The following is a 12,671-nucleotide window of genomic DNA, read 5'->3' as shown; positions in this document are numbered from 1 at the left end:
CCGATTCAAATTGGTGAAGAATGAGACGGAGCGAATCAATATCGTCGGGACTTTGGATAAAAACTCCCAAGTCATCCGCATACGCCCGACAGACAAGCGAACCCGTACCAAACGGGACACCGTGGCAAACATTCGTTAGTTTACGGAGTAGAGGATCCAGCGCTAAAACGAATAAGCCCATGGAAAGCGGGCACCCTTGGCGGACGGATCTGTTCATCCTGAGGACATCACCGGCCTGGCCATGAAAAAGGATTCGGGAAGTGGCCGATTTCAGAAGGTTAGATATCACATGCGTGAATTTTAAACCAAATCCAAACTTATACATGACCCGCCGCAAGTAGTCGTGACTAATTCGATCGAATGCATTATGAAAATCAATGGAAAGTATCGCAGCCCGGCCGCCACGACGTGACGAGGCAGAAGCGATACATTCTCGATACGCCAGGACGGCATCAAATATATTCCGTCCAGGTACTGCACACGATTGAGAAGGACTAATGACGGTCTTCAACGCCGGCCGCAAACGGTGTGAAAAGCAGCGTGCTATGATTTTATAATCGGCGTTTAATAGAGTAATCGGCCGTAAAGTCACCGCACTTTGGATGCCAGTGGTCTTCGGGATGAGGACGATGAGCCCCTCTAAAAAGTCTTCCGGCACATCGAGACCATTATGTATTTCATTAACAATGGCAACGAAAGTATCAGTTAAAAGAGCGGAAAATTTCACATAAAATTCCACAGGAATTCCGTCAATGCCAGGTGCCTTTCCCTTCGGGCTAGCCTTAACGGCGGCAGAAACATCAGCAGCTGTAAAACGCTCATTTAAAAGAAGTCTATCCTGACGCGTTAAAATTGAAGGCAGGTCGTGTAAAAACATCTGCAAGGAGGCGTCATGCAAAGGTTGAGATTGAAAGAGTTTAGAGTAGTGATCGTAAATTTCGTCCTTAATCACCCGACGATCCGAAGTTCTATGACCGTCACGCGTTATCCAGTCCGTGAATAAAAGTTTTTCACGCCGCAGTCGGGCTCGTCGTAAATGATACAATGATAGTGGTTCTTCCAAAGAGGGATCGAAAGGCCTGCTACGGACAACAGAGCCCTGCGCCTTCCGATGCAGATGGTTTAAAATCTGCGTTTTAATTTTCCGTAACATGGGAAGGAGGTCAGGGCGGTCGGTAACCCGAGTAATTAAATCCTGTAAACAATCGCGATAAAAATTAACCGTCATCATGTCCCAATGGGCCTTGTCACGACAGTAATTTATGAGCAAAGTACGAAGAGCCGGTTTAGCGTGACGGAGCCACCACGCGACAGTAGAACACGCCTGTGGGCGGCTCTGAAGAAGTTGGCGCCACAACAAATGTACCTGTTCGACAAGACTGACGTCATCCAAAACACTAACATTGAATTTCCAATAGGATCGCGTACGGTCCGGGCGAACAGACGGGACATTAAAAGCACACAAATAACCACAATGATCCGAAAAAACGACGGGGGCAACTTCGGCCTGCAAGATTTGTGCAGTAAGGTCCGACGAGACATAAATTCTATCCAACCTACTATGCCCAGTAGGATAAAAATAAGTAAAACCTGTAGCAGTCGGACTAAAACGAAGCCACGTGTCCTCAAGTTTAAAAGTGTCAACTAAAGTTTGCAGTGCTAGACACTTATGTGCCGTCGGTTCCTGGTCGGCAACACGCAAGACACAATTAAAATCACCGCCTAAGATGATCCGTCGGTGGTTTCGATGGAAGAACTGACATAAATCATGATTGAAAAAAGTATCCCTCAGACGTTTGTTGTGAGTTCCAGAGGGGGCGTACACGTTAACAAAAAATATGTCGCAGATGACACATGCCAACCCTCGTCCATTTGGTAAAATTTCTACGTGTTTATACTCTAAACCGGGCGCGATTAAAATAGCCGTACCAATGGTCGTTTCCGGATCAATATTAAGAATAACATTATAGGCAGTAAGGTGCGGGACAACGTCAGCTGTAAGTTCTTGAAGGAAAACCACATCACAACGAGCAGATTGCAAAAAATGTAAAAGGGCGTCAATTTTACGGACACTGCGGATTTGATTAACATTAAGTGTGAGGACGCGTAACTGGTGGAATGCACGCGTCAGGATGGACTCTGTAACTTAAGCGGAACTAGAAGAAATGATCTTCCTCCACATCCTCAGACCACTGCATGGTGTCCGCAGGAGAAGGTACGGCGTCCGGGACGGCCCGGGAAGCGGGGGCGGGGGGCACTGACACAGGCGGACCGTGCACGAAAGGTGCTTCGCGACGCTCTTGAACCAAGGAGTCCGTTAATCCCTCAACGGCCTGTTCGAAGGAAACGCCGTCGCCCTCAGTGGGCGCCGTTTTCGAACGTTTCTTAGACCGCCTACGCTTCGGTTTGGGATCGGTAGGGGCGGACTGGGTGGAAACTTGAGACACCTCGCTTTCAGCGCTGCTAGCATCCGCCTCACCAGAAGTGGACAGGCCGGGTTGTGTCGGCAATTTCCGCTTGTCTGTCGGCGGGGCGGGGACGGTAATCGGCCGGGGCGACTCGACCAACATTTCAGAAGACTCCCCAACAGGCACGGTCGGGACACTGACAGCTGACAAATCAGCAAGACCGACTTCGCGAGGGGTCTGTTCGGTAGATAAACTTTGTTCCGACACAACCGGGGGCACGACAACTGTCGGCAGAGTCACATTATCGGACACAGGAGGGGACTCGACCAACATTTCAGAAAACTCCCTAACAGGCACATCCGGAACACTGACGGCTGACAAATCAGCGATACTGACTTCGCGAGGGGTGCGTTCGGCAGGTAAACTTTGTTCCGACACAACCGGGGGCACGACAACTGTCGGCTGAGTCACAACATCGGACACAGGAGCCACAGCCGCAGGAGCGGCGGAAGCCTGTCGGTCGGTCGGGGCGAGCGAGGGGGGTCCAACCAACGCGCCTGCATACGTGGTGTTGACAACAGCTTCGCGCGGTAGCTGCGCCGGCCTGCGTAAAGTGCAGGTTTGTCGTAAATGATCTGTTTTGCCACACACAGAACACGTCTGCGGCTGCCCACTATAGCTGAGGAAAGCTCGCGTGCCAGCAATGATCAGATACGACGGGATATGTTTCTTTAAATCTACACGTACTGTCCGAACACCACTCAGAACCCGATACCTAAAACCTGCAGGCCACACATCATTCTCCACACTAAGAACGGTGCCAAATTCGCCAAGTTTACGAGCAATGGCCTCATTTGGGCACTCAAAAGGAACATTATAAACCTTCACACTTCGAATGCCGAAGCCTGCCGGCAGTATCAACACGTCAGACAAAGCACCGTCCACGTGCTTGAATTTCTTAACGCCACCACTTTCGGTAACTAGCTTATCGACAAAATCCTCGTTCGGAAGTTTCAAAAAGACAGAGTTTTGAATAAAATCAAGCTGGATGCCGACCAAATCAGATTCGGGAATACGCAATTCCGAAAATACCCATTCGTGTACATCAAAAGGCGACGGCCTAGCCGCGTTCCTATCAAAAACACACTGTACGGAGTTAGCACGGTTCATAATAATGCGTCAATAAACTTACAGGAACTAGAAGAGAAGAGAGAACGCTGCGAGGCGCAGCACCAAACACACGACGAAGACACCGCCTGCAGCACACGAAGGCAGCAGCAGGCACGAGCCCAACACACGTCCGCTCGCCGCAACCACTCGGCCACGACTGCCTGTGGCAATATCGTCTTCCGACAAGTGAAAGTGACATCTTTAGAAGCAATCCGATGGCAGAAAGCGGCGTGGCCTCACTCTTTTCTCTAGTGTTTCCATTGCCAGCACATTAGCCGTTACGAAAGTGTATTAATTTTCGCCCAGACAGGGGCTTGAACCCAACACCCTTTGGTTGAAAACCTAACGCTCTACCGACTGAGCTACCGTACAGCTGCGTGGTGTGCGAGTGATTCACATGTCGTAATTACTGGCTTATGGCTCCAATGGCGACTTCACCGACTTCCCACTGACGCACCGCTGACGCTGCTTTTCTGTCGTCTTAAGCGGTGGACATACTTGCAAGTAGCTGCAAGATCTTAACAAAAGAAACGCTGCACCATTGCTTTTGCCGCACTCGAATGACTGAATTACGATTCTTAAAAAGAAATGAATGTTCGCTCTGTCCAACACTTCCAAGCACATCTGTGTACTCACAAACTCGGCGTCGGCGCGAGAAAATGACGGGAGCGCACTCGTGGGCCTGCGACGGCTTTCTGCAGTCCCAGCGTCAGTGCGAGGTGAACCGGTAGCCACAGGAAGCAGCGGCCGTTGCGAAACTCAGTATTCTTAAATTTTCGTCTTGTTGAGAGTGGCGTCATTGGTTTGCATCCGCGTTCACGTGTGTGAAAATATTTGCTGCTCTTTACGCAAAATCGCACGCAGCCGGTAGGACTCGAACCTACGCTCCCAGAGGGAATCTGATTTCGAGTCAGACGCCTTAACCACTCGGCCACGACTGCCGGTAGCGCGAGTTCTGCCGACACATGCAACTGCTACCGTTTAAAGCACTGTGGTGTCAGGAAACGGCGTAGTTGCATTCTTCTCCGTAGTGTTTCCACCTCTACTAGACGAATCACTACCAAAGTATTAAAATTTCCGCCCGGACAGGGACTTGAACCCTGGACCCTTAGGTTAAAAGCCTAATGCTCTACCGACTGAGCTATCCGGGCTCACAAGACGTTTGTAAAGCTTCCACGATACACAACTGCACATTGACTCATGTCCTTTACTGTTGTGCACTCGCTGCATGGAGCTGTAACTAATAAAACGTCGCCTGGATGCTGTCTACAAACTTATCGTGCTAAGCTCGTAACAGACTATCGAAGAATGCTGACACATGACGCAAGAACAAATTGCAGCAATCGTTACGTCTCATACGTTGGAGCAGAGGATTTACGTGTTCTGTCGACACTCACTGGGCAACTGGAAAATTCACAAGCATTTCGAATGCAATGTTTCCCACGTTTTCGCTCATTTCACGGTTCCGTTGGAGACGTTCTTCACGTCCTGACACAAAAAAGGGAACGCAATAGGTAGGACTTTTTTTATTTTCTTGCTTCCCAGGCATTTGCCTACTGTGTTCCTCTTATGGCATGCACTGGACAACCAGAACAGCTACAGGAGGGAGTCATTTTTGTTCTCGGCGGTAGTTACATTATCACAAACTCAGAGCAATTCCATTGGCGTCAGCTTCAAAACGAATGCATGCCGAAACCCGGGTCGAACCAGGGACCTTTAGATCTTCAGTCTAACGCTCTCCCAACTGAGCTATTTCGGCTGACGTTGAACGTCTCTGTTTTGCACGTCTTCGTTGACCTCTGCCCCGTCGCCAATTTCACAGTCATCTTCATCTGATAAGACACAGGGACGCTGAAAGGCGAGCAGCAGATGCAGTGAAGTACCACACACATTTCTTCTGCTTCCATCATCGTAACAAGCAAACACTTCGACTCGATTCATGTAATATTGACATCGCTGACGCTAGAAAACCTGTGCTATATCGATGCCACGTGCAACTCGTGTGCAAAGAACGAGACACAAGAAGCAGTGAGCCTCTCCAGCGTGTGAGAGGCAGCATCTAGCAGATACACACGGTAAAACATTTGACTTGCGCTAGCTCATAAATTGCTACACGTCATCGTCTGCAAGCTAAAATGGACACATCTGCACTGCCCAGAGAGGTGACACTTGCACTGACACCTGGTGGACGGCTGTGAGACGAGGAGATGAGCTGTGGCTTCTGGGCGCGACTGTAGCGCTGCACCCTGCACATTGCTGGCGATCCACGTGTTTAGTGGAGACGCAACCGCTAGGATGCAGCTGAACGTCCTTCTTCTGAGAGCGAGAAAATTTTCGCAGTCGGCAGGACTCGAACCTACGCTCCCAGAGGGAATCTGATTTCAAGTCAGACGCCTTAACCACTCTTTTTTTTTTTTTTATTTTTTTTTACGCCTTAACCACTCTTTTTTTTTTTTTTACTTAACCACTTTTTTTTTTTTTTTTATTAGTCAGACGCCTTAACCACTCTTTTTTTTTTTTTTTTTTTAGATTTAACCACTCGGCCACTTTTTTTTTTTTTTAAAGAAACGCCTTAACCACTCTTTTTTTTTTTTTTTTTTGTTAAACCAAACATACCTTCTTGCAAGATCAGGCCAGGGCGGCGGTGGAGGCAAAGGGGGCAGGGGTCGCAATCCGAGGCCTGGCCACAGTGTCTCCCTCACCGTCCCAACCCGAGAAACGGGGAATAACGGAAAGAGTGGTGTGTTGTACTCTGTATTATTGTGTAACAGAGTATTGCTTTTTTTTTATGTAATTTTATTTTTTTCTTTTTTTTTCTTTTTTTTTTTTTTTTTTTTTTTTTTTAATGGAGTTCCTTTAGGAGAACAAAGATCCATCGTGGCCAGCGGAAACATGTCCAAAACGATGTTGCGAAAAAAAAATAACGTCCTCTGAAGGTGTGGAAAGAACATGAGGAAGGAAGAACGAAAACGCGAAACACAAAATAAAAAACCATTCTAGGAGGACAATGACCACAAGTAGGCAGCGGAGGCCCACCGCTACCATAGAAAGGCAAAAAATAGAGACTCTCAAAATAAAATAGAAATGAAAAACACAAACAAATAACCACACTAAACGTGCCAAATATGTCTGGCGCACGGGAATGGGGAAGTGTACGCAATTCCGGCAGCAACAAACATATTTCGTCTTCTCGATAAGTTTGATTTCCGTGCCCAAGAGGCAACCGTTTCAACGCAAATTATCTTTGAGCACCGTCACACAGTTTAGGGACAAGTTAATGACAGTCCTGCAATAGTCACAAAAAATGAAGTAAAGGTCAGCAATAGGGAACAAGCGTCAATCCAGGAGAGAAGAGCCAATATGGCAATCCTAAGGACAACCGCCCAAATGGCGGAAGATAAGTCGAGCCGGTGAGACAAATGAACTGTCATACATCAAGAAAATTAGAACAATATATCATTCCACACATTCCGCCAGAGGAAACAGTGGAATGGGAAGTACATAATCATGGCAGGAGAGAAATATGTAATTTGGTAAAGGCGGTCCGTAGAGGGACATCTAAAAATCGGGCATAATTGGAAACACACTGCGGATTTCGTTGCTCCCGTCCATAGTAGTCCCAAAGATACGTCAAAAACTGCAAGCGATCCATGAGGCGGAGAGAGAAAATCGCATGTGCTGCATGCGCGGCGATCCACACGGTAGCGTTTCTCTTGGTGGCAGGATACGGCCGCCAGTCGGGAACCAGGATATACGAAGGTTGTATGGCACTTGGGGTAGTCCTATTAATCAACGCCAACATCTCACGGGTGGCAGCCCATACCTCGTGAAACTGGGGGCACACAAAACGGTGTTCGATCGTGTCCTCAGCCGCGCACCGCCCACAGATGCCACTCGGGAGGAGATTGATTGCGTGGAGTTTCGCATTCGTGGCAACGGTGCGATTCACAACTTTATACCAAGTGTCCCGAACATCTGATGTCAACAATTTACTGGAAATGTTGGACCACACCGTCCGCCAATCGTATTGCGGCAGCCTCAACTCCCATTTGTTAGTCGGCGGAGTTCCGCGGAGGGCCTCTGCGATCGCGCTGACGTTACCCCTGCGCCGATCGTCACCTATCAGATAGCTAGTGTGGAGGAAGTACTGGCGAACGAAATTCAATTTGTACGGGATAGCCTGGATAGAGACAGGCGCGCGGAGAGAAGCAGGGCGGTAAAGGTCGAAGAGTACCGACGTGGGGCCAAGCCCCGCATGGGCTATTACACAGTTAGTTCGGTGGAGCAAAAGGGCAGCACACTTGGAAGGAAAATCAACCAGACCGATGCCGCCCCTGTCCGGCGGGAGCGTGCAAATATTGTAGGCGACCTTAAAGATTTCGCCTCGCCAGACCAGCCAAGAAACAGCATGCTTGATGGCCCGTTCGATCTCCTTCGGCACCGGCAAAACTTGAGCCAGGTACCAGGCCTTGGCCAACATCTGGGTATTAACAACCGAAACTCTATCCAGCAAAGACAAATTTCGTTTGGCGGCAGCCTGAGTCGCCGCTCGAACAGAATATAAGACCGCGCGCCAGTTTAGCACTGCCATTTGTTGTACATTTGCCGTCATCTGGATCCCGAGAATCTTATGTCGTAACTTGACGGTATACCAATCACGACGGACAGCCCTCATGGTCGCAGTAAGCGGCAGCAAGATGGACTTACGGGGGTTCACAACCGCACCCGATGCCGATTCAAATTGGTGAAGAATGAGACGGAGCGAATCAATATCGTCGGGACTTTGGATAAAAACTCCCAAGTCATCCGCATACGCCCGACAGACAAGCGAACCCGTACCAAACGGGACACCGTGGCAAACATTCGTTAGTTTACGGAGTAGAGGATCCAGCGCTAAAACGAATAAGCCCATGGAAAGCGGGCACCCTTGGCGGACGGATCTGTTCATCCTGAGGACATCACCGGCCTGGCCATGAAAAAGGATTCGGGAAGTGGCCGATTTCAGAAGGTTAGATATCACATGCGTGAATTTTAAACCAAATCCAAACTTATACATGACCCGCCGCAAGTAGTCGTGACTAATTCGATCGAATGCATTATGAAAATCAATGGAAAGTATCGCAGCCCGGCCGCCACGACGTGACGAGGCAGAAGCGATACATTCTCGATACGCCAGGACGGCATCAAATATATTCCGTCCAGGTACTGCACACGATTGAGAAGGACTAATGACGGTCTTCAACGCCGGCCGCAAACGGTGTGAAAAGCAGCGTGCTATGATTTTATAATCGGCGTTTAATAGAGTAATCGGCCGTAAAGTCACCGCACTTTGGATGCCAGTGGTCTTCGGGATGAGGACGATGAGCCCCTCTAAAAAGTCTTCCGGCACATCGAGACCATTATGTATTTCATTAACAATGGCAACGAAAGTATCAGTTAAAAGAGCGGAAAATTTCACATAAAATTCCACAGGAATTCCGTCAATGCCAGGTGCCTTTCCCTTCGGGCTAGCCTTAACGGCGGCAGAAACATCAGCAGCTGTAAAACGCTCATTTAAAAGAAGTCTATCCTGACGCGTTAAAATTGAAGGCAGGTCGTGTAAAAACATCTGCAAGGAGGCGTCATGCAAAGGTTGAGATTGAAAGAGTTTAGAGTAGTGATCGTAAATTTCGTCCTTAATCACCCGACGATCCGAAGTTCTATGACCGTCACGCGTTATCCAGTCCGTGAATAAAAGTTTTTCACGCCGCAGTCGGGCTCGTCGTAAATGATACAATGATAGTGGTTCTTCCAAAGAGGGATCGAAAGGCCTGCTACGGACAACAGAGCCCTGCGCCTTCCGATGCAGATGGTTTAAAATCTGCGTTTTAATTTTCCGTAACATGGGAAGGAGGTCAGGGCGGTCGGTAACCCGAGTAATTAAATCCTGTAAACAATCGCGATAAAAATTAACCGTCATCATGTCCCAATGGGCCTTGTCACGACAGTAATTTATGAGCAAAGTACGAAGAGCCGGTTTAGCGTGACGGAGCCACCACGCGACAGTAGAACACGCCTGTGGGCGGCTCTGAAGAAGTTGGCGCCACAACAAATGTACCTGTTCGACAAGACTGACGTCATCCAAAACACTAACATTGAATTTCCAATAGGATCGCGTACGGTCCGGGCGAACAGACGGGACATTAAAAGCACACAAATAACCACAATGATCCGAAAAAACGACGGGGGCAACTTCGGCCTGCAAGATTTGTGCAGTAAGGTCCGACGAGACATAAATTCTATCCAACCTACTATGCCCAGTAGGATAAAAATAAGTAAAACCTGTAGCAGTCGGACTAAAACGAAGCCACGTGTCCTCAAGTTTAAAAGTGTCAACTAAAGTTTGCAGTGCTAGACACTTATGTGCCGTCGGTTCCTGGTCGGCAACACGCAAGACACAATTAAAATCACCGCCTAAGATGATCCGTCGGTGGTTTCGATGGAAGAACTGACATAAATCATGATTGAAAAAAGTATCCCTCAGACGTTTGTTGTGAGTTCCAGAGGGGGCGTACACGTTAACAAAAAATATGTCGCAGATGACACATGCCAACCCTCGTCCATTTGGTAAAATTTCTACGTGTTTATACTCTAAACCGGGCGCGATTAAAATAGCCGTACCAATGGTCGTTTCCGGATCAATATTAAGAATAACATTATAGGCAGTAAGGTGCGGGACAACGTCAGCTGTAAGTTCTTGAAGGAAAACCACATCACAACGAGCAGATTGCAAAAAATGTAAAAGGGCGTCAATTTTACGGACACTGCGGATTTGATTAACATTAAGTGTGAGGACGCGTAACTGGTGGAATGCACGCGTCAGGATGGACTCTGTAACTTAAGCGGAACTAGAAGAAATGATCTTCCTCCACATCCTCAGACCACTGCATGGTGTCCGCAGGAGAAGGTACGGCGTCCGGGACGGCCCGGGAAGCGGGGGCGGGGGGCACTGACACAGGCGGACCGTGCACGAAAGGTGCTTCGCGACGCTCTTGAACCAAGGAGTCCGTTAATCCCTCAACGGCCTGTTCGAAGGAAACGCCGTCGCCCTCAGTGGGCGCCGTTTTCGAACGTTTCTTAGACCGCCTACGCTTCGGTTTGGGATCGGTAGGGGCGGACTGGGTGGAAACTTGAGACACCTCGCTTTCAGCGCTGCTAGCATCCGCCTCACCAGAAGTGGACAGGCCGGGTTGTGTCGGCAATTTCCGCTTGTCTGTCGGCGGGGCGGGGACGGTAATCGGCCGGGGCGACTCGACCAACATTTCAGAAGACTCCCCAACAGGCACGGTCGGGACACTGACAGCTGACAAATCAGCAAGACCGACTTCGCGAGGGGTCTGTTCGGTAGATAAACTTTGTTCCGACACAACCGGGGGCACGACAACTGTCGGCAGAGTCACATTATCGGACACAGGAGGGGACTCGACCAACATTTCAGAAAACTCCCTAACAGGCACATCCGGAACACTGACGGCTGACAAATCAGCGATACTGACTTCGCGAGGGGTGCGTTCGGCAGGTAAACTTTGTTCCGACACAACCGGGGGCACGACAACTGTCGGCTGAGTCACAACATCGGACACAGGAGCCACAGCCGCAGGAGCGGCGGAAGCCTGTCGGTCGGTCGGGGCGAGCGAGGGGGGTCCAACCAACGCGCCTGCATACGTGGTGTTGACAACAGCTTCGCGCGGTAGCTGCGCCGGCCTGCGTAAAGTGCAGGTTTGTCGTAAATGATCTGTTTTGCCACACACAGAACACGTCTGCGGCTGCCCACTATAGCTGAGGAAAGCTCGCGTGCCAGCAATGATCAGATACGACGGGATATGTTTCTTTAAATCTACACGTACTGTCCGAACACCACTCAGAACCCGATACCTAAAACCTGCAGGCCACACATCATTCTCCACACTAAGAACGGTGCCAAATTCGCCAAGTTTACGAGCAATGGCCTCATTTGGGCACTCAAAAGGAACATTATAAACCTTCACACTTCGAATGCCGAAGCCTGCCGGCAGTATCAACACGTCAGACAAAGCACCGTCCACGTGCTTGAATTTCTTAACGCCACCACTTTCGGTAACTAGCTTATCGACAAAATCCTCGTTCGGAAGTTTCAAAAAGACAGAGTTTTGAATAAAATCAAGCTGGATGCCGACCAAATCAGATTCGGGAATACGCAATTCCGAAAATACCCATTCGTGTACATCAAAAGGCGACGGCCTAGCCGCGTTCCTATCAAAAACACACTGTACGGAGTTAGCACGGTTCATAATAATGCGTCAATAAACTTACAGGAACTAGAAGAGAAGAGAGAACGCTGCGAGGCGCAGCACCAAACACACGACGAAGACACCGCCTGCAGCACACGAAGGCAGCAGCAGGCACGAGCCCAACACACGTCCGCTCGCCGCAACCACTCGGCCACGACTGCCTGTGGCAATATCGTCTTCCGACAAGTGAAAGTGACATCTTTAGAAGCAATCCGATGGCAGAAAGCGGCGTGGCCTCACTCTTTTCTCTAGTGTTTCCATTGCCAGCACATTAGCCGTTACGAAAGTGTATTAATTTTCGCCCAGACAGGGGCTTGAACCCAACACCCTTTGGTTGAAAACCTAACGCTCTACCGACTGAGCTACCGTACAGCTGCGTGGTGTGCGAGTGATTCACATGTCGTAATTACTGGCTTATGGCTCCAATGGCGACTTCACCGACTTCCCACTGACGCACCGCTGACGCTGCTTTTCTGTCGTCTTAAGCGGTGGACATACTTGCAAGTAGCTGCAAGATCTTAACAAAAGAAACGCTGCACCATTGCTTTTGCCGCACTCGAATGACTGAATTACGATTCTTAAAAAGAAATGAATGTTCGCTCTGTCCAACACTTCCAAGCACATCTGTGTACTCACAAACTCGGCGTCGGCGCGAGAAAATGACGGGAGCGCACTCGTGGGCCTGCGACGGCTTTCTGCAGTCCCAGCGTCAGTGCGAGGTGAACCGGTAGCCACAGGAAGCAGCGGCCGTTGCGAAACTCAGTATTCTTAAATTTTCGTCTTG

At 49.3% G+C, this 12,671-nt stretch overlaps 3 non-coding genes across 3 annotated transcripts; all 3 read right to left on the bottom strand.

Annotated features, from left to right (window-relative positions):
• Positions 1–4,437: 4,437 nt before the first annotated feature.
• On the bottom strand, positions 4,438–4,519 carry Trnas-cga (transfer RNA serine (anticodon CGA)). Its single transcript has one exon. It is a non-coding gene; the product is annotated as a tRNA-Ser (tRNA).
• Positions 4,520–4,656: 137 nt separating this feature from the next.
• Trnak-uuu (transfer RNA lysine (anticodon UUU)) lies at positions 4,657–4,729 on the bottom strand. Its single transcript has one exon. It is a non-coding gene; the product is annotated as a tRNA-Lys (tRNA).
• A 536-nt stretch (positions 4,730–5,265) lies between these two features.
• Trnaf-gaa (transfer RNA phenylalanine (anticodon GAA)) lies at positions 5,266–5,337 on the bottom strand. Its single transcript has one exon. It is a non-coding gene; the product is annotated as a tRNA-Phe (tRNA).
• Positions 5,338–12,671: the final 7,334 nt, after the last annotated feature.

Source organism: Schistocerca nitens, unplaced genomic scaffold (genome assembly GCF_023898315.1).
Source record: "Schistocerca nitens isolate TAMUIC-IGC-003100 unplaced genomic scaffold, iqSchNite1.1 HiC_scaffold_385, whole genome shotgun sequence".
Taxonomy (NCBI): Eukaryota; Metazoa; Arthropoda; class Insecta; order Orthoptera; family Acrididae; genus Schistocerca; species Schistocerca nitens.
This window is presented reverse-complemented; position numbering and strand designations above follow the sequence as displayed.